Source organism: Dendrobates tinctorius, unplaced genomic scaffold (assembly GCF_039654945.1).
Source record: "Dendrobates tinctorius isolate UK_male_01 unplaced genomic scaffold, ASM3965494v1 ptg000116l, whole genome shotgun sequence".
NCBI lineage: Eukaryota > Metazoa > Chordata > Amphibia > Anura > Dendrobatidae > Dendrobates > Dendrobates tinctorius.
Genome location: NW_027361784.1, coordinates 46,042,802 through 46,063,513, shown reverse-complemented (window position 1 = coordinate 46,063,513; position 20,712 = coordinate 46,042,802). Strand labels below are relative to the sequence as shown.

Here is a 20,712-nt window from a genome sequence, read left to right as displayed (position 1 = left end):
AAAACTGGGTGTCTCTATGGGTACAGACTACAAACAAACATTACCATCTTTCTATTCCTTGTTTAATAGGGATCCTGGCAGAAGATTTGACCTGTCTAAACCAGTGGTCAGCCTCTTCATTTGAGGTCTCCTGGCTCACTAGCCTAGCCAGCTCCTTCCATTTGCCCTCAGTATTCGATAGGGAGGACCATTACAACTGCCAATCAAGATATGGGTATGCAACCTGCATGACCTTGGGCATAGGCATATTCCAACTGCTTTCCTTAATACCTATATAACGTGTGGACAATACTTCTGATAGACCTAGTTTAAGTCGTTTAGATTTGCTAGATTATCCACCAGTAGTCTGTACCTGCGGAGATACGTTGTTTAGCTTCTCCAGTACATATCCAGTGCAGATCTCCAGTATGTGTCTGAAGAATCCGACTACATTGGGTTTATTTGTAGTCTGTAACCATGGAGACACATTGTTCTGCATAGGAGCTGTAGATGCAAAATGACAAGATATTTTTATTTGAAACTTTTGGAAATTTTGTTTATTTTTTAATCTGGATGCACCGAAGCAATCAAAAATTAGTTGCAAATATGGATCTTCCCATAGAAAACAAATCCTTGTTAAAAATAAAAACTACGAAGTGCATCGACATGCATTTTTGTTAGGAAAGTAATGGTGCACTCTTACCGTACTGGTACATGTGTGAGCCACGTGACTATGTTGGGCTCAGGTACTACTACTTCATTGAAAGGAGATGCATTGAAGGAGTTGTCCAGGCTTGAAGCAAAAGTCTGCAGGCCCTCTATGTGACTGCAGACTTCTGAATCTTGACAACAGGCGGTTCGCACACTGTCATGATTCACTGGTATTACTGGTGAGAGCAGGCAGCCACAGTCTGACTAGACATGCCAGGCTTCTTTCACTATAAGTGATTCAGAGAAGCTGTGCATGTCTAGTTGGCATGTGACCGCATGTATGCAAATCGCCCGCTATCACCAGCAATAGCGGTGAATCCTGATGGCGTGCGCACCACATGCTCTCAGGATTCAGAAGTCTGTGTACACTTACTGACTGCTTATTTTCATCAGAAGACCGGACAACCTCTTTAATGCAAAAATATTGTCAAATTCCTTACAAGGAAACAGTGGAATCTGTGTCAGAACCCGTGTAATGCAAGTGAGTTCTGTAATGTTGCCTTGAAGTAAGACTATTTATTATTTCTATATTGCACCATTTTTAGGGTATTGATAGGGAATCCACCATGTGCCAATCCAGTCCGTATCAGCTAGAGAAATCCGCCATGTGCCAATGCAGCCTGTATCAGCTAGAGAAATCCGCCATGTGCCAGTCCTGCCTGTATCAGCTAGAGAAAGCCGCCATGTGCCAATCCAGTCCGTATCAGCTAGATAAATCTGCCATGTGCCAATGCAGCCTGTATCAGCTAGAGAAATCTGCCATATACCAATCCTGCCTGTATCAGCTAGAGAAATCCGCCATGTGCCAATCCTGCCTGTATCAGCTAGATAAATCTGCCATGTGCCAATCCTGCCCGTATCAGCTAGAGAAATCCGCCATGTACCAATCCTGCCTGTATCAGCTAGAGAAATCCGCCATGTGCCAATCCTGCCTGTATCAGCTAGAGAAATCTGCCATGTGCCAATCCTGCCTGTATCAGCTAGAGAAATCTGCCATGTACCAATCCTGCCTGTATCAGCTAGAGAAATCCGCCATGTGCCAATCCTGCCTGTATCAGCTAGAGAAATCCGCCATGTACCAATCCTGCCCGTATCAGCTAGATAAATCTGCTATGTGCCAATCCTGCCCGTGTTGGCTAGAGAAATCCGCCGTGTGCCAATCCTGCCCGTATCAGCTAGATAAATCTGCCATGTGCCAATCCTGCCCGTATCAGCTAGAGAAATCCGCCATATACCAATCCTGCCTGTATCAGCTAGAGAAATCCGCCTTGTACCAATCCTGCCTGTATCAGCTAGAGAAATCCGCCATGTACCAATCCTGCCTGTATCAGCTAGAGAAATCTGCCATGTACCAATCCTGCCCGTGTTGGCTAGAGAAATCTGCCGTGTGCCAATCCTGCCCGTATCAGCTAGATAAATCTGCCATGTACCAATCCTGCCTGTATCAGCTAGAGAAATCCGCCATGTACCAATCCTGCCCGTATCAGCTAGAGAAATCTGCCATGTACCAATCCTGCCTGTATCAGCTAGAGAAATCCGCCTTGTACCAATCCTGCCTGTATCAGCTAGAGAAATCCGCCTTGTACCAATCCTGCCTGTATCAGCTAGAGAAATCCGCCATGTACCAATCCTGCCTGTATCAGCTAGAGAAATCTGCCATGTGCCAATCCTGCCTGTATCAGCTAGAGAAATCCGCCATGTACCAATCCTGCCCGTGTTGGCTAGAGAAATCCGCCGTGTGCCAATCCTGCCCGTATCAGCTAGATAAATCTGCCATGTGCCAATCCTGCCCGTATCAGCTAGAGAAATCTGCCATGTACCAATCCTGCCCGTATCACCTAGAGAAATTTGCCATGTACCAATCCTGCCTGTATCAGCTAGAGAAATCTGCCATGTGCCAATCCTGCCTGTATCAGCTAGAGAAATCCGCCATGTACCAATCCTGCCCGTGTTGGCTAGAGAAATCCGCCGTGTGCCAATCCTGCCCGTATCAGCTAGATAAATCTGCCATGTGCCAATCCTGCCCGTATCAGCTAGAGAAATCCGCCATGTGCCAATCCTGCCTGTATCAGCTAGAGAAATCCGCCATGTACCAATCCTGCCCGTATCAGCTAGATAAATCTGCCATGTACCAATCCTGCCCGTATCAGCTAGATAAATCTGCCATGTGCCAATCCTGCCTGTATCAGCTAGAGAAATCCGCCATGTACCAATCCTGCCCGTATCAGCTAGATAAATCCGCCATGTACCAATCCTGCCCGTATCAGCTAGATAAATCTGCCATGTGCCAATCCTGCCTGTATCAGCTAGAGAAATCTGCCATGTGCCAATCCTGCCCGTAACAGCTAGAGAAATCTGCCATGTGCCAATCCTGCCTGTATCAGCTAGAGAAATCTGCCATGTACCAATCCTGCCTGTATCAGCTAGAAAAATCCGCCATGTACCAATCCTGCCCGTATCAGCTAGAGAAATCCGCCATGTACCAATCCTGCCCGTGTTGGCTAGAGAAATCCGCCGTGTGCCAATCCTGCCCGTATCAGCTAGATAAATCTGCCATGTGCCAATCCTGCCCGTATCAGCTAGAGAAATCCGCCATGTACCAATCCTGCCTGTATCGGCTAGAGAAATCCGCCATGTACCAATCCTGCCCGTATCAGCTAGATAAATCTGCCATGTGCCAATCCTGCCTGTATCAGCTAGAGAAATCCGCCATGTACCAATCCTGCCCGTATCAGCTAGAGAAATCTGCCATGTGCCAATCCTGCCCGTATCAGCTAGAGAAATCTGCCATGTGCCAATCCTGCCCGTATCAGCTAGAGAAATCCGCCATGTACCAATCCTGCCCGTATCAGCTAGAGAAATCCGCCATGTACCAATCCTGCCCGTATCAGCTAGAGAAATCTGCCATGTGCCAATCCTGCCTGTATCAGCTAGAGAAATCTGCCATGTGCCAATCCTGCCCGTATCAGCTAGAGAAATCTGCCATGTACCAATCCTGCCCGTATCAGCTAGAGAAATCCGCCATGTACCAATCCTGCCCGTATCAGCTAGAGAAATCTGCCATGTGCCAATCCTGCCTGTATCAGCTAGAGATATCCGCCATGTGCCAATCCTGCCTGTATCAGCTAGAGAAATCCGCCATGTGCCAATCCTGCGTGTATCAGCTAGAGAAATCTGCCATGTGCCAATCCTGCCCGTATCAGCTAGAGAAATCCGCCATGTACCAATCCTGCCCGTATCAGCTAGATAAATCTGCCATGTGCCAATCCTGCCTGTATCAGCTAGAGAAATCCGCCATGTACCAATCCTGCCCGTATCAGCTAGATAAATCTGCCATGTGCCAATCCTGCCTGTATCAGCTAGAGAAATCCGCCATGTACCAATCCTGCCCGTATCAGCTAGATAAATCCGCCATGTACCAATCCTGCCCGTATCAGCTAGATAAATCTGCCATGTGCCAATCCTGCCCGTATCAGCTAGATAAATCCGCCATGTACCAATCCTGCCCGTATCAGCTAGATAAATCTGCCATGTACCAATCCTGCCCGTATCAGCTATAGAAATCCGCCATGTACCAATCCTGCCCGTATCAGCTAGATAAATCCGCCATGTACCAATCCTGCCCGTATCAGCTAGATAAATCTGCCATGTGCCAATCCTGCCCGTATCAGCTAGATAAATCCGCCATGTACCAATCCTGCCTGTATCAGCTAGAGAAATCCGCCATGTGCCAATCCTGCCCGTATCAGCTAGATAAATCTGCCATGTGCCAATCCTGCCTGTATCAGCTAGAGAAATCCGCCATGTACCAATCCTGCCCGTATCAGCTATAGAAATCCGCCATGTACCAATCCTGCCCGTATCAGCTAGAGAAATCCGCCATGTACCAATCCTGCCCGTATCAGCTAGATAAATCTGCCATGTGCCAATCCTGCCTGTATCAGCTAGAGAAATCCGCCATGTGCCAATCCTGCCCGTATCAGCTAGATAAATCCGCCATGTGCCAATCCTGCCCGTATCAGCTAGAGAAATCCGCCATGTACCAATCCTGCCCGTATCAGCTAGATAAATCTGCCATGTACCAATCCTGCCCGTATCAGCTAGATAAATCTGCCATGTACCAATCCTGCCCGTGTTGGCTAGAGAAATCTGCCATGTACCAATCCTGCCTGTATCAGCTATAGAAATCCGCCATGTACCAATCCTGCCCGTATCAGCTAGATAAATCTGCCATGTACCAATCCTGCCCGTATCAGCTAGATAAATCTGCCATGTACCAATCCTGCCCGTGTTGGCTAGAGAAATCTGCCATGTACCAATCCTGCCCGTATCAGCTATAGAAATCCGCCATGTACCAATCCTGCCCGTATCAGCTAGATAAATCCGCCATGTGCCAATCCTGCCCGTATCAGCTAGAGAAATCCGCCATGTACCAATCCTGCCCGTATCAGCTAGATAAATCTGCCATGTACCAATCCTGCCCGTGTTGGCTAGAGAAATCTGCCATGTACCAATCCTGCCCGTATCAGCTATAGAAATCCGCCATGTACCAATCCTGCCCGTATCAGCTAGATAAATCCGCCATGTGCCAATCCTGCCCATATCGGCTATAGAAATCCGCCATGTGCCAATCCAGATCATATTGACTACAGGAATCCGCCATGTGCTGATCCAGCCTGTAGCGGCTTGATAAATCCCATTTTATATTCAGTGTATCATTAAACTTTCTTGTCATTCTCCAGTCTGTGCTGCTGGTAAGTCGCCCCACATGACGCACGCTGAGAAAAACACATCCCTGCCGCACCAAATGGGTTTATTACAAAACAACAGGCTCTGAATTGTATCGGGAGAGAGGAGCGCTGAAAGGGCAGCCTCTCCATCGAGTCCTCCATTCACAGTCTAATCAGTTTAGTCTGCCCTGCGAGTCCTCCCGGGAACGTCACCGTCTGCGGTCCTGTCCCTCAACACTTCTTTTGAACAATTTAAAGTAGGAGGAAAAAAAAGAAACAAATGAAAAATAAAAAACTCATCCTTCTAGTTTATGGCGGTACAGGCAGCGGCGCGTGGTTCTGTTCTGTCGTCAGCTGGGTCAGTGTGGCGTAGTAAAGGCGCCGTCTCATTGAAATACATTTCCATACCGTTCAACACATGACACCAACCTGTTTAAGCAAGTTCTGAAGGGCAGAAAATTTTCAGGTTAGGAAAACAAAAGAAACGTTCTATTTCTTTTTCTTCTCGTTTAGGTAAATCTTAAAGGAATAGTGTAAGCAAAGCAAAGAAATGCTTTAAACATACCTGTCGTTTCAGGTGTCTTTTTGGAGTAAGCGCTTGTGAGTGAGTTCAGCAGTTTTGCTATTTTCAGATTTTTCAGCAATTTTTCAGTTGTCTCTAAGCTAGTGGGTATAGACTTGCTGCAGTGATGTCTTCCATGCATAGCACACACATGAATGGTTCCTGCTCTCCTACCTGTGTGTAGTATGTATTCAGAAGCAGCATGGAGCATGTTATTCAGTGTTACTAAGCAGTGTAGCTGTGAATCTAGATGTGGGGTGAGATAAACACTTACTATGAAGCAGCACCATCTATGTGTGTGTCTCTGCTTCTGTTTTGACGCTACTATCTCTATGGAGGGCCCTTCAACCCCAATGATTAGTTTATTGCTCAAACACCCTCCGTCCCCCCAGGAAACTATGTTAAAATGAACAATCCTTGATGAAAATTTATTTTCCAAGACTCAAACCACTGTCTTAATTTATTGCAGTCTGAGTGTTTTCCGACCATATATTGTATGGCTCTCAAATGTAGTCACTATGGTAAATTGTATCTGTCAATTCACTAGAAATATTACTATTTCTGGCCATTAGATGACCGGTATTCTGCATTTTTCACCAGTTTATTTTTTCCGTTGTCTTTGATCTAGTGGGTGGAGACAAACTGCTATGATGTCCCCCATACACAGGACACACAGAGATGAGGGAGTCCTACTCTCCTGTCTCTATGTAGCACCTGTTCAAAGCATCAGCAGCAGTATGGATGTCTTTATACCGCAGTACTGAGCATTGTAGCTGTGGATCCTACACTTGCGTGAGATTATCACACTTAATTGATAGCAGCAGTATCTTTGGATGTCTGCATCTCACTCCCACTCCTCACCCTCTCTCTCTCCCCATAGAATTCAGTAGGCAGCGCTAATCTGATTCCCCAGGGAGAGGCAATCAGTTTGGTTTTTGGGCAGGATGTATTTGATCAGTTTTTAAGAATGAATGATGAGTGCATTAAGCGGGTGAGGAGAGGGGGCTCATGAATGGGGAAAAAAAATCCAATTTCCTGATGAGATACTGCAAAGCTTCATGTACCACTTATACTATCGATTTATGAAAGTCTGATTGAACAGCAGGGACTTTTGATAATAATTGCTCGGATCATTGGCTTCACACACAATCGCTATAAACTACAGTCGTCACTTTAACTCTTCACTTGCTGCATTAACCAGTGAGCATGGGCAAGATGCCCGTTGCTGAGCCTGCAGGTGCAGTATCCGGCGTTTTGCCACAAAATACGTCATTGTCCAATTAGACACAAAAAATATCATTGTCTAATAAAACAATTTTAGTCCCGATAGCACAGTGACATCATAGCGCTACATTAATGTTTATATAGGGTTAGAAACAGTTCGGCGAGCAAGCTGACATCCATCCGCAGGCAGAAGAAGAAGCTTCCAGCGTGCCTATTGGAGCAAATTGGGCCCAGAATTTTTCAAAGGAAAATCCTAGACAAGTTTGATGAACTTTGGATTAATTATAGTGGTTGCCTGGTCTCAGGACAAGAGTCTCTAGTCATCTGCAGACTGCCAAATCGTGACAGCGTGCACAATTCCTCGGAATTCCTACTGCGAGTGGGCGATCACTTGCCGACTAGACTTGTGCTTCTCTCAATAGAAGAGAATCTAGTCGGCACCATGACCGCAAGTGTGCAAATCGCATACTTATGGTGATGTGACCATCTGCTCGCAATGGGAATAGTGGAGAATCGTGACAGTGTGCACAATTCCTCGGCTTTCCCGCTGTGAGTGACAATCACATGCCAACTAGACTCTTGAGCTTCTCTCAATAGAAGAGAATCTAGTCGGTATCGTGTCTGCCAGTGTGCAAATCGAATACATATGGTGATGTGACCGCTTTCTTGCAACGGAAATAACAGAGAATGACAACGTGCACAATTCCTTGCTATGCCCGCTGTGAGTGGGTGATCACATGCCAACTAGACTCTTATACTTCTCTCAATAGAAGAGAATCTAGTTGGCACATGACAGCAAGTGTGCAAAACGCCAACACATGGAGACAAGACTGCCTGCTCGCAGAGGGAATAGAGGAGAATCGCGACAGTCTGCAGTTACTCACTTTCAGACTTTTTTTGTCCCAGGTCTGGACAGTCCCTTTAAGTCAGTTTTGAATGGTAGAGGCAGCTACTTCCTTATCTGACCTCACAGGATGTTGCTGAATATTCAGTAGATGAGACAGGAAGAGGGTCCGAATCTCCCCACATGGCCGATGTCTGGAGGGGTAAGGATCAGACACTAGGACTGTGACTGCCTCATTCTTTTGTTGTTGGGGAAATGAGCCACGACTAGAGGTGTCTGTCGCTCGCTTACTACCCTCTTCCTACAGCTCCATACCAACAGAACCACACTGAATATAACTCCTGCTCCAAAAAAAGTTACCAAAATACCTGATTTTGCTGCCACTCAATGCAGCTCCGTGAGGGGTTTCCTTATACACCGCTCCTCAGCGTCCACCTACCTTTATTTACAGTGTAACCATCATTTACATTTTTTTTTCCAAAAATCAATAATACCATTGAAAATAAACTCTGCTATAAACAGTATCTTATTAGAGAAATCCGCTTCTCTCTCCTCCTGAACTTTCATTTTCAAAATTCTCATCTCACGGTTAAAATGTGTCTTCAGTAAATACAGACTTTTACAATAATGAGATGGGAGATTGCAGTTGGTGCTCATAAAGTTCTATGGAGAAGTGTAACTGTTGCTTCAGGAGAACTTACAGCAGAAATTCTGTGTCGCCTCCAGCTCTCCTCCATCCATAGAAATGAAAAAGCACCAACTGTTGTCTCCTATCTCAGTAATGGGAACATCTGTCCACACTGAATACTGGTTTTAGCCATTAAATGAGAGGCAAAAATCAGTTCTGATGGAAAAAGAAGCCGATCTCTCTGATAAGACACATTGCAAAGTTGCTTAATTTCATGTCTACTATTGATTTATTATATAGGAAAATTAAAATAAAGCTTGATCTTTTTAATTTCTGTACATCATGTGGCATTATTGTTTTTTTTTACTCTTATTGGAGAATATATTTAACGATAAATATTTCTTTATTGCTAATTATTTATTTTTCACAATTAACCTCGACTTTGTCTTTCTATTTATGGGGTTGCACTATTATGTGTTTGATGGAAGACTCGTAATATTACATGGGACAGTTGCTGCGGGTCTCCGCTGAATTGTCCCATGAATTTATAGTCTATGTCTAAAGAATCATAGAATCATAGAATCGTAGAGTTGGAAGGGACCTCCTGGGCCATCTGGTCCAACCCCCTGCTCAAAGCAGGATTCGCTAAATCATCCCAGTCAGATGTCTGTCCAGCCTCTGTTTGAAGACATCCATTGAAGGAGAACTCACCACTTCTCGTGGCAGCTTGTTCCACTCATTGATCACTCTAACTGTCAAAAAGTTTTTTCTAATATCTAATCTGTGTCTCCTCCCATTCAGTTTCATCCCATTGCTTCTAGTCTTTCCTTGTGCAAATGAGAATAAAGATGATCCTTCTACAATGTGACAGCCCTTGAGATATTTGTAGACAGCTATTAAGTCTCCTCTCAGTCTTCTCTTTTGCAAACTAAACATTCCCAAATCCTGCAACCTTTCCTCATAAGACAGGGTTTGCAGACCGGTCACCATTCTGGTCGCTCTTTTCTGAACTTGCTCCAGTTTGTTGATGTCTTTTTTAAAATGTGGTGCCCAAAACTGGACACAATATTCCAGATGAGGTCTGACAAAAGAGGAGTAGAGGGAAATAATGACTTCACGTGATCTAGACTGTATGCTTCTGTTAATACATCCTAGAATTGCATTTGCCTTTTTTGCTGCTGCATCACACTGTTGACTCATATTCAGTCTGTTATCTATTAGTATACCCAAGTCTTTTTCACATGTGCTGTCACTTAGCCCTATTCCTCCCATTCTATATATGCTTTTTTCATTTTTATTGCCCAGATGTAGTACTTTGCATTTCTCCCTGTTAAAAACCATTCTGTTAGTTGCTGCCCACTGCTCCAGTTTATTTAAATCTTTTTGAATCCTCTCTCTCTCTTCTCTAGTATTAGCTATCCCTCCTAGATTTGTGTCATCAGCAAATTTAATCAGTTTACCCTCAATTCCTTCATCTAAATCGTTGATAAAGATGTTGAACAATACAGGGCCCAGGACAGAGCCCTGTGGTACCCCACTTGAGACATTCTTCCAACTGGATGTGCAGCCATTTACGACCACTCTTTGTGTCCGATCACTAAGCCAGTTATGAATCCACCTAACAGATGCCTTGTCCATTCCATACTTAGTCATTTTTTCAATAAGGATTGTATGAGAGACTTTGTCAAATGCTTTGCTGAAGTCAAGATATACTATATCTACAGCATTTCCTTGATCCACCCAATCCGTGATACCATCATAGAAGGAAATTAAGTTAGTCTGACATGACTTATTAGTTACAAACCCATGCTGACTCTGTTTAATCACTTCATTCTTATCCAGGTACTGACATACATGTTGTTTAATAATTTGTTCAAAGATCTTTCCTGGTATAGAAGTCAGACTCACCGGCCTATAGTTGCCTGGGTCCACCTTCTTCCCCTTTTTGAAGATAGGAACAACATTTGCTCTTCTCCAGTCTTCTGGCACTTCTCCTGTTCTCCAAGAATTTTCAAAGATTATGGAGAGGGGTTCGAAAATTTCTTCTGCTATCTCCTTCAGTACTCTGGGGTGTAATTCATCTGGACCTGGAGACTTGAATTCATTTAGGTTAGCTAAGTGTTTCCTCACTATCTTTCTGTTTATAGATATCCTGGATTCTTCTATTCCCTTAATAGGACAGTGAATAACAGTTGATGTTACATTTCCTTTCTGAGAGAAAACAGATGCAAAATAGGAATTTAAAAGTTCAGCCTTCTCAACATCCTGTCTTACCATTTCATCATTTTCATCCTGTAAAAATCCTATAGCATCTTTGACTTTTCTTTTACTTTTGACATATCCCCAAAATCCTTTATTATTGCTTTTGGCATCTCTTGCAAGCCTCAATTCATTTTCAGCTTTGGATAATCTGATTTGTGCCCTGCAGGTTCTGCAGACAGCATTATATTCTTCTTTAGATATGCCTCCCTCTTTCCATTTTATAAACATTTTTTTCTTCCTTTTTAGCATATGCTTAAGTTCTGTGTTCATCCATTCTGGTTTCCTTAAATGCTTCCTATTCTTCCCTCTTTTCGGAATTGTTAACAACTGTGCTTTGAGAATTTCATTTTTCAAGATTTCCCATCCTTCCTGGACATTTTTGTCTTTAAGGATATCCAGCCATTGGATCCCTCCAATTCTCTTTCTGAATCCTTTAAAATCTGCCTTTCTGAAATCTAACCTTGATGTCTGAGTCTTCACAGGTCTTCCGCCTCTAGTTATCCAAAATTCTAAAATAACATGGTCGCTACCTCCTAGGGTCCCAGCCACTTTTACCTCCTCAACCATTTCCTCCCTGTTTATAAGGATTAGATCCAAGGTAGCAGTTCCCCTTGTTTTCTCCCTTACCTTTTGTAAGATTTTGATAACTTGTGTGTACACTGGTTATATTCAATGTGGTTTGTTCTTTTGGAGCAGTAGGAAGAGGATAGAAACCCACTGATAGACACCTCTGGTCATAGCTCTCCTCTCAAGAACAAAAGAATGAGGCAGTTGCAATACAAGTACCTGATCCTTCCTCCCCCGTACCTCTTTCTATTGCTTTTCCTATGACTTCCCTGCCTAGATCTGTAGTCCCAGTCCCACTTCCTGTAGAGAGACAAGAAACTGTTCCCATTTCGTGTAGAAAGACAAACACCTGACTGCACTTTCTGTAGAGAGACAAATACCTGCCTCCAATTACCATAAAGAGATAGAGACCCACCGCCACTTCCTAGGAGAAAAAAAAAAGAAACAAAGATTCATCCCCACTTAATGTAAAGAAATGAAAACTTGCCTTCACTTACAGTAAAGAAATTAAAACCTACATCTCCTTAAAGAGATGAAAACCCATCCCCCACTTACTGTAAAGAGAAAGACCCACTCCCAAGTACTGTAGCGTGACAAAGACCTGCCCCCAATGTAAGGATGCAAAGACCTGCCCCCACTTACTATAGGGTGACAATGACCTTCCCCCACTTACTGTAGAGAGACAAAGTACCTTCCCCACTTACTGTACAATGACAAAGAACCACCTCCACTTACTGTAAAGCGGCCAAGAACCTCCCCCACTTACTGTAAAGTGACAACGAACGACCTCCACTTACTGTAAAGCGACAAAGAACCTCCCCCACTTACTGTAGAGAGACAAACTACCTTCCCCACTTACTGTACAACGACAAAGAGCCGCTCCCACTTATTGTAAAGCGGCAAAGAGCCTCCCCCACTTACTGTAAAGTGACAACGAACGACCTCCACTTACTGTAAAGCGACAAAGAACCTCCCCCACTTACTGTAAAGCGACAAAGAACCTCCCCCACTTACTGTAGAGCGACAAAGAACCTCCCCCACTTACTGTAGAGCGACAAAGAAGCTCCCCCACTTACTGTAAAGCAGCCAAGAAACTTCCCCCTTTCTGTAAAGCGCCAAAGTACCTCCCCCACTTACTGTAAAGTGACAAAGAATCACCTCCACTTACTGGAAAGCGACAAAGAACCACCTCCACTTCCTGTAAAGTGACAAAGAACCACCTCCACTTACTGGAAAGTGACAAAGAACCACCTCCACATACTGTAAAGTGACAAAGAACCACCTCCACTTACTGTACAGCGACAAAGAACCACCTCCACTTACTGTAAAGTGACAGAACCACCTCCACTTACTGTAAAGTGACAAAGAACCACCTCCACTTACTGTACAGCGACAAAGAACCACCTCCACTTACTGTAAAGTGACAGAACCACCTCCACATACTGTAAAGTGACAAAGAACCGCCCCCACTTCCTGTAAAGTGACAAAGAACCTCCCCCACTTACTGTAAAGCAGCCAAGAAACTTCCCCCTTTCTGTAAAGCGCCAAAGTACCTCCCCCACTTACTGTAAAGTGACAAAGAATCACCTCCACTTACTGGAAAGCGACAAAGAACCACCTCCACTTACTGTACAGCGACAAAGAACCACCTCCACTTACTGTACAGCGACAAAGAACCACCTCCACTTACTGTAAAGTGACAGAACCACCTCCACTTACTGTAAAGTGACAAAGAACCACCTCCACTTACTGTACAGCGACAAAGAACCACCTCCACTTACTGTAAAGTGACAGAACCACCTCCACATACTGTAAAGTGACAAAGAACGGCCCCCACTTCCTGTAAAGTGACAAAGAACCTCCCCCACTTACTGTAGCGCGACAAAGAACCACCTCTACTTACTGTAAAGTGACAAAGAACCACCTCCACTTACTGGAAAGCGACAAAGAACCACCTCCACTTACTGTACAACGACAAAGAACCGCTCCCACTTACTGTAAAGTGACAAAGAATCACCTCCACTTACTGGAAAGTGACAAAGAACCACCTCCACTTACTGTACAGTGACAAAGAACCACCTCCACTTACTGTAAAGTGACAAAGAACCACCTCCACTTACTGTACAGCGACAAAGAACCACCTCCACTTACTGTTAAGTGACAGAACCACCTCCACTTACTGTACAGCGACAAAGAACTACCTCCACTTACTGTAAAGTGACTAAGAACCTCCACCACTTACTGAAAAGTGACAAAGAACCTCCCCCACTTACTGCAGAGCGACAAAGAACCACCTCCACTTACTGTAAAGTGACAAAGGACCACCTCTACTTATTGTAAAGTGACAAAGAACCACCTCCACTGACTGGAAAGCGACAAAGAACCTCCCCCACTTACTGTAAAGTTATTATTATTATTATGCATTTATATAGCGCCATTTATTCCATGGAGCTTTACATGTGAAAAGGGGAAATATAGACAAGTATAATAAACATGGAGGGGTAGAGTGAGATGGGGGAAAGATGATGAATTCTGTTTTGTCCATGTTCAGTTTGAGAAAGCGAGCAGAGAAGACGACTGAGATAGCAGACAGACATTGTGGGATTTCAGTCTGTAAGGAGGCGAGGTTGGGTCCAGATAGGTAGATCTGCGTGTCATCGGCATAGAGGTGATACTGCAAACCGTAGGATTCTATGAGCTGTCCCAAGCCAAAGGTGTAGATGGAGAATAGTAGGGGTCCTAGGACAGAGCCTTGAGGAACACCAACAGACGGGGCGAGGTGAGGAGGTGGTATGTGAGAGGGACACACTAAATGTTCGGTCTGTTAGGTATGATGAGATCCAGGATAGGGCCAAGTCTGTGATGCCAAGAGATGAGAGAATCTGCAGCAGGAGGGGATGGTCTACGGTGTCGAAGGCAGAGGACAGGTCCAGGAGAAGGAGGACAGAGTAGTGTCGCTTGCTCTTGGCGGTTAGTAAGTCGTTAGTGACTTTAGTTAGGGCAGTTTCAGTTGAGTGATGCGGTCGGAAGCCAGATTGTAACTGGTCAAAGAGGGAACAGGAGGAGAGGTGGGAGGACAGTTCAAGATATACATGCTGTTCCAGTAGTTTTGAGGCGTAAGGGAGAAGCAATATCGGGCGATAATTAGACACAGAGGACGGATCAAGGGAGGGCTTTTGAGGATGGTTGTGATTGAGGCATGTTTGAAGGATGACGGAAAGACGCCATTTGTAAGTGAAAGGTTGAAGAGGTGTGTTAGAGATGGGATGAAGACTGTGGCCAAGTTAGGGATGAGGTGAGACGGGAGTGGGTCGAGGACACAAGTGGTGAGGTGTGATCTTAACAGAAGGGTGGAGAGCTGATTTTCTGTCATGGTGGAGAAGCTGGCTTTTGCAGAACAGGGCTGAGTGGCTAAGAGGGGCATTGGGGGCTGCGGGCCAAAGTTTTGTCTGATCTTGTCGATCTTTTGCTTAAAGAAGGAGGCAAAGTCTTCAGCAGAAATGAGATGAGGGGGAGGAGGTCCCGTGGGACGGAGTAGAGAATTGAAAGTGTTGAAGAGTTGTTTAGGGTTGTGAGACAGGGAGGATATGAGAGATGCGAAGTAAGTTTGTTTAGCGGCAGAGAGCGTGGACTTAAAGCTGGCAAGTGACTGCTTGTATGCGCTGAAGGGCTCAGTAGAATGGGTTCTCTTCCATCTCCGCTCAGCGGCCCTGGAAACCCGTCTCAGTTCTTTGGTCAGGCTGGTCAGCCAGGGCTGCCTGTTGATTGTACGTGTTTTGCTCTGCGTGAGGGGGGCAGCTGAATCAAGTGTTGCTGTTGTTGTGGTGTTATAAAAAGTGTCAGCAGCATCTGTGTCATGAAGGGAAGCTATGTCTGTAAGAGGGAGAAGGGACTGAGAGTGATTGTAAATTGAGGTGTTTGAGATTCCTGCAAGGGTGAGCGAGTTTATGGAGTGGGGGTTGCGCAGTAGGAGAGTAGAGGGAAGAGAATGTCACTAGGTTGTGGTAAGACGGGGGGAGGGGTGAGTTATTGAGATTGGTGCGGGAACAGAGACGGGTGAAGATAAGGTCCAGCGTGTGACCATCTTTGTGAGTGGCCGCAGAGGACCATTGAGTGAGGCCAAGGGAAGCCGTGAGTGATAGAAGTTTAGAGGCAGCTGGGATGGAAGTGTCAATGGGATGTTGAAGTCGCCCATGATGATGGTGGGAATGTCAGCAGAAAGGAAATGGAGTAGCCAGGTGGTGAAGTGGTCGAGAAAGGTGGAGATGGCTAGTTCTGGGGGGCGGTAGATGACAGCCAGTTGGAGGTTGGAGGGGGAATAGATGCGGTCAGAGTGCACCTTGAAAGAGGGAAGAGTAGCGGAGGGTGGCAAAGGAATTGGGGTAAAGGAGCAGGTATCGGAGAGGAGCAAGCCAACTCCTCCACCACGTTTGTTGCTGGGGTGAGGGATGCGATAGAGATGGAATCTGCCATAGGAAAGCGCAACTTGAGAGGCTGCGTCAGAGGGAGTGAGCCAGGTTTCAGTGATGGCAAGGAAGGAGAGTTTGTTGGTGATAAAGAGGTCATGGATAAATGATAGCTTGTTGCAGACAGAACGTGCATTCCATAGTGCTCCAGGTAGGGGGACCGGGGGACTGGATGAATAGGTATGAGGTTGTCATGGTTGCAAAAAAGTGTAGAGAATCGTGGCAGGACAAAGTGACATAGAATTGCTCCCACTTACTGTAAAGTAACAAAGAACCGCCCCTACTTACTGTAAAGCGACAAAGAACCACCTCCACTTACTGTAAAGTGACAAAGAATTGCCCCCACTTACTGTAGAGCGGCAAAGAACCACCTCCATTTACTGTAAAGTGACAAGGAACCACCTCCACTTACTGTAAAGTGACAAGGAACCACCTCCACTTACTGTAAAGTGACAGAACCACCTCCACTTACTGTAAAGTGACAAAGAACCACCTCCACTTACTGTAAAGTGACAAAGAACGACCTCTACTTACTGTAAAGTGACAAAGAACCTCCCCCACTTACTGTAAAGTGACAAAGAACCTCCTCCACTTACTGTAAAGTGACAAAGAACCACCTCTACTTACTGTAAAGTGACAAAGAACCTCCCCCACTTACTGTAGCGCGACAAAGATCCACCTCCACTTACTGTAAAGTGACAAAGAACCTCCCCCACTTACTGTAGCGCGACAAAGATCCACCTCGACTTACTGTAAAGTGACAAAGGACCACCTCTACTTACTTGAAAGCGACAAAGAACCGCCCCCACTTGATTTAAAGTGACAAAGAACCTTCACTTACTGTAAAGTGACAAAGAATCACCTCCACTTACTGTAAAGTGACAAAGAACCACCTCCACTGACTGGAAAGCGACAAAGAACCACCTCCACTTACTGTAGAGCAGCAAAGAACCACCTCCACTTACTGTAAAGTGACAGAACCACCTCCACTTACTGTAGAGCGGCAAAGAACCTCCCTCACTTACTGTAAAGTGACAAAGAACCTTCACTTACTGTAAAGTGACAAAGAATCACCTCCACTTACTGTAAAGTGACAAAGAACCACCTCCACTGACTGGAAAGCGGCAAAGAACCACCTCCACTTACTGTAGAGCAGCAAAGAACCACCTCCACTTACTGTAAAGTGACAAAGAACCACCTCCACTTACTGTAGAGCAGCAAAGAACCACCTCCACTTACTGTAAAGTGACAAAGAACCACCTCCACTTACTGTAGAGCGGCAAAGAACCTCCCTCACTTACTGTAAAGTGACAAAGAACCACCTCCACTGACTGGAAAGCGGCAAAGAACCTCCCCCACTTACTGTAAAGTGACAAAGAACCACCTCCACTTACTGTAAAGTGACAAAGAACCACCTCCACTTACTGTAAAGTGACAAAGAACCACCTCCACTTACTGTAAAGTGACAAAGAACCACCTCCACTTACTGTAAAGTGACAAAGAACCACCTCCACTTACTGTAAAGTGACAAAGAACCACCTCCACTTACTGTAAAGTGACAGAACCACCTCCACTTACAGTAAAGTGACAAAGAACCACCTCCACTTACTGTAAAGTGACAAAGAACCACTTCCACTGACTGGAAAGCGGCAAAGAACCTCCACCACTTACTATACAAATTGCGCAGAAAGTGAGACACCGGGTGATGAAAGTCCCTGAAAGTGTAGACCCTTTTGAGACACATGGCTGTACAAATTGCTCGTGGTGGAGCGACCGTGATTGCAAGGTGCACACAGTAGCTGTCTGGTTGGGAAAGGGTTATCAAAAGAAGCTAAAATACCTTAAAGCAAAAAAATGAAAAAATAAAATATTTCTTACTGTCCTATAGGCAAAAAATATCTGAATTGGAAAGGGTTAACATATTGCAAAATAAAAAAAATAAGATCTACACAAAATAAATGTGCAATTTCTGTTATTTAAAATATTCAAATGGCGACTTGGTATCAGGGCGTCCTCAAGAACAAAAAGGAAGAAGGAGCAGTGTGGAAATCCCCATTTATATCCGGTAATGTCGTTCTCTCTGCTCTGCTGTGCGCAGCGGAGATTATCTTGAAAGCGGAGCGGCTTTTTTTCTGCAAATAATTGGTCTGGAGTTTGAAAATGTCTATTTGTAACGCAGAAAAGCCAATGCCTGTAACAGATGATACAGAGAGAAGCGAAGGGACAGATCCTTACTTCACCGCTTGTGACGATCTGCTAACTTGGAGATAAGAATGGAATAGAAGCAAGGGAAGATCCGCTGTATTCACTGCTGGGGTAACCGCAGAAGGCAGCAGGTTCCCCCACAGCACCCACACGAGCTACTCTGGGGTGTGTTCGTTTTCTTTAAAACGGTTATCAGGCATTAGTGATCAAAGAGAGATAAGTGATGTACAGTATGTACACAGTGACTGCACCAGCAGAATAGTAAGTGCAGCTCTGGGGTATAATACAGGATTTAACTCAGGATCAGTAATGTAATGTATGTACACAGTGACTGCACCAGCAGAATAGTGAGTGCAGCTCTGGAGTATAATACAGGAGGTAACTCGGGATCAGTAATGTAATGTATGTACACACTGACTGCACCAGCAGAATAGTGAGTGCAGCTCTGGGGTATAATACAGGAGGTAACTCAGGATCAGTAATGTAATGTATGTACACACTGACTGCACCAGCAGAATAGTGAGTGCAGCTCTGGAGTATAATACAGGAGGTAACTCGGGATCAGTAATGTATGTACACAGTGACTGCACCAGCAGAATAATGAGTGCAGCTCTGGGGTATAATACAGGAGGTAACTCAGGATCAGTAATGTAATGTATGTACACAGTGACTGCACCAGCAGAATAGTGAGTGCAGCTCTGGGGTATAACACAGGATGTAACTCAGGATCAGTAATGTATGTACACAGTGACTGCACCAGCAGAATAGTGAGTGCAGCTCTGGAGGATAATACAGGATGTAACTCAGGATCAGTAATGTAATGTATGTACACAGTGACTGCACCAGCAGAATAGTGAGTGCAGCTCTGGAGTATAATACAGGATGTAACTCAGGATCAGTAATGTATGTATACAGAGACTGCACCAGCAGAATAGTGAGTGCAGCTCTGGGGTATAATACAGTATGTAACTCAGGATCAGTAATGTAATGTATGTACATAGTGACTGCACCAGCAGAATAGTGAGTGGAGCTCTGGAGTATAATACAGGATGTAACACAGGATCAGTAATGTAATGTATGTACACAGTGACTGCACCAGCAGAATAGTGAGTGCAGCTCTGAAGTATAATACAGGATGTAACTCAGGATCAGTAATGTAATGTAATGTATGTACACAGTGACTGCACCAGCAGACTAGTGAGTGCAGCTCTGGAGTATAATACAGGATGTAACTCAGGATCAGTAATGTAATGTATGTACACAGTGACTTCACCAGCAGAATAGTGAGTGCAGCTCTGGAGTATAATACAGGATGTAACTCAGGATCAGTAATGTAATGTATGTACACAGAGACTGCACCAGAAGAATAGTGAGTGCAGCTCTGGGGTATAATACAGGATGTAACTCCGGATCAGTAATGTAATGTATGTACATAGTGACTGCACCAGCAGAATAGTGAGTGGAGCTCTGGAGTATAATACAGGATGTAACACAGGATCAGTAATGTAATGTATGTACACAGTGACTGCACCAGCAGAATAGTGAGTGCAGCTCTGAAGTATAATACAGGATGTAACTCAGGATCAGTAATGTAATGTATGTACACAGTGACTGCACCAGCAGAATAGTGAGTGCAGCTCTGGGGTATAATACAGGAGGTAACTCAGGATCAGTAATGTAATGTATGTACACAGTGACTGCACCAGCAGAATAGTGAGTGCAGCTCTGGGGTATAACACAGGATGTAACTCAGGATCAGTAATGTATGTACACAGTGACTGCACCAGCAGAATAGTGAGTGCAGCTCTGGAGGATAATACAGGATGTAACTCAGGATCAGTAATGTATGTATACAGAGACTGCACCAGCAGAATAGTGAGTGCAGCTCTGGGGTATAATACAGTATGTAACTCAGGATCAGTAATGTAATGTATGTACATAGTGACTGCACCAGCAGAATAGTGAGTGGAGCTCTGGAGTATAATACAGGATGTAACACAGGATCAGTAATGTAATGTATGTACACAGTGACTGCACCAGCAGAATAGTGAGTGCAGCTCTGAAGTATAATACAGGATGTAACTCAGGATCAGTAATGTAATGTAATGTATGTACACAGTGACTGCACCAGCAGACTAGTGAGTGCAGCTCTGGAGTATAATACAGGATGTAACTCAGGATCAGTAATGTAATGTATGTACACAGTGACTTCACCAGCAGAATAGTGAGTGCAGCTCTGGAGTATAATACAGGATGTAACTCAGGATCAGTAATGTAATGTATGTACACAGAGACTGCACCAGAAGAATAGTGAGTGCAGCTCTGGGGTATAATACAGGATGTAACTCCGGATCAGTAATGTAATGTATGTACATAGTGACTGCACCAGCAGAATAGTGAGTGGAGCTCTGGAGTATAATACAGGATGTAACACAGGATCAGTAATGTAATGTATGTACACAGTGACTGCACCAGCAGAATAGTGAGTGCAGCTCTGAAGTATAATACAGGATGTAACTCAGGATCAGTAATGT

The 20,712-nt window shown here is 44.6% G+C and overlaps 1 protein-coding gene across 4 annotated transcripts in view; it reads left to right on the top strand.

Annotated features, from left to right (window-relative positions):
- The window catches only part of TRAPPC9 (trafficking protein particle complex subunit 9), a 691,224-nt gene that overhangs the window by 296,729 nt on the left and 373,783 nt on the right, over positions 1–20,712 (top strand). The window lies entirely within an intron of this gene.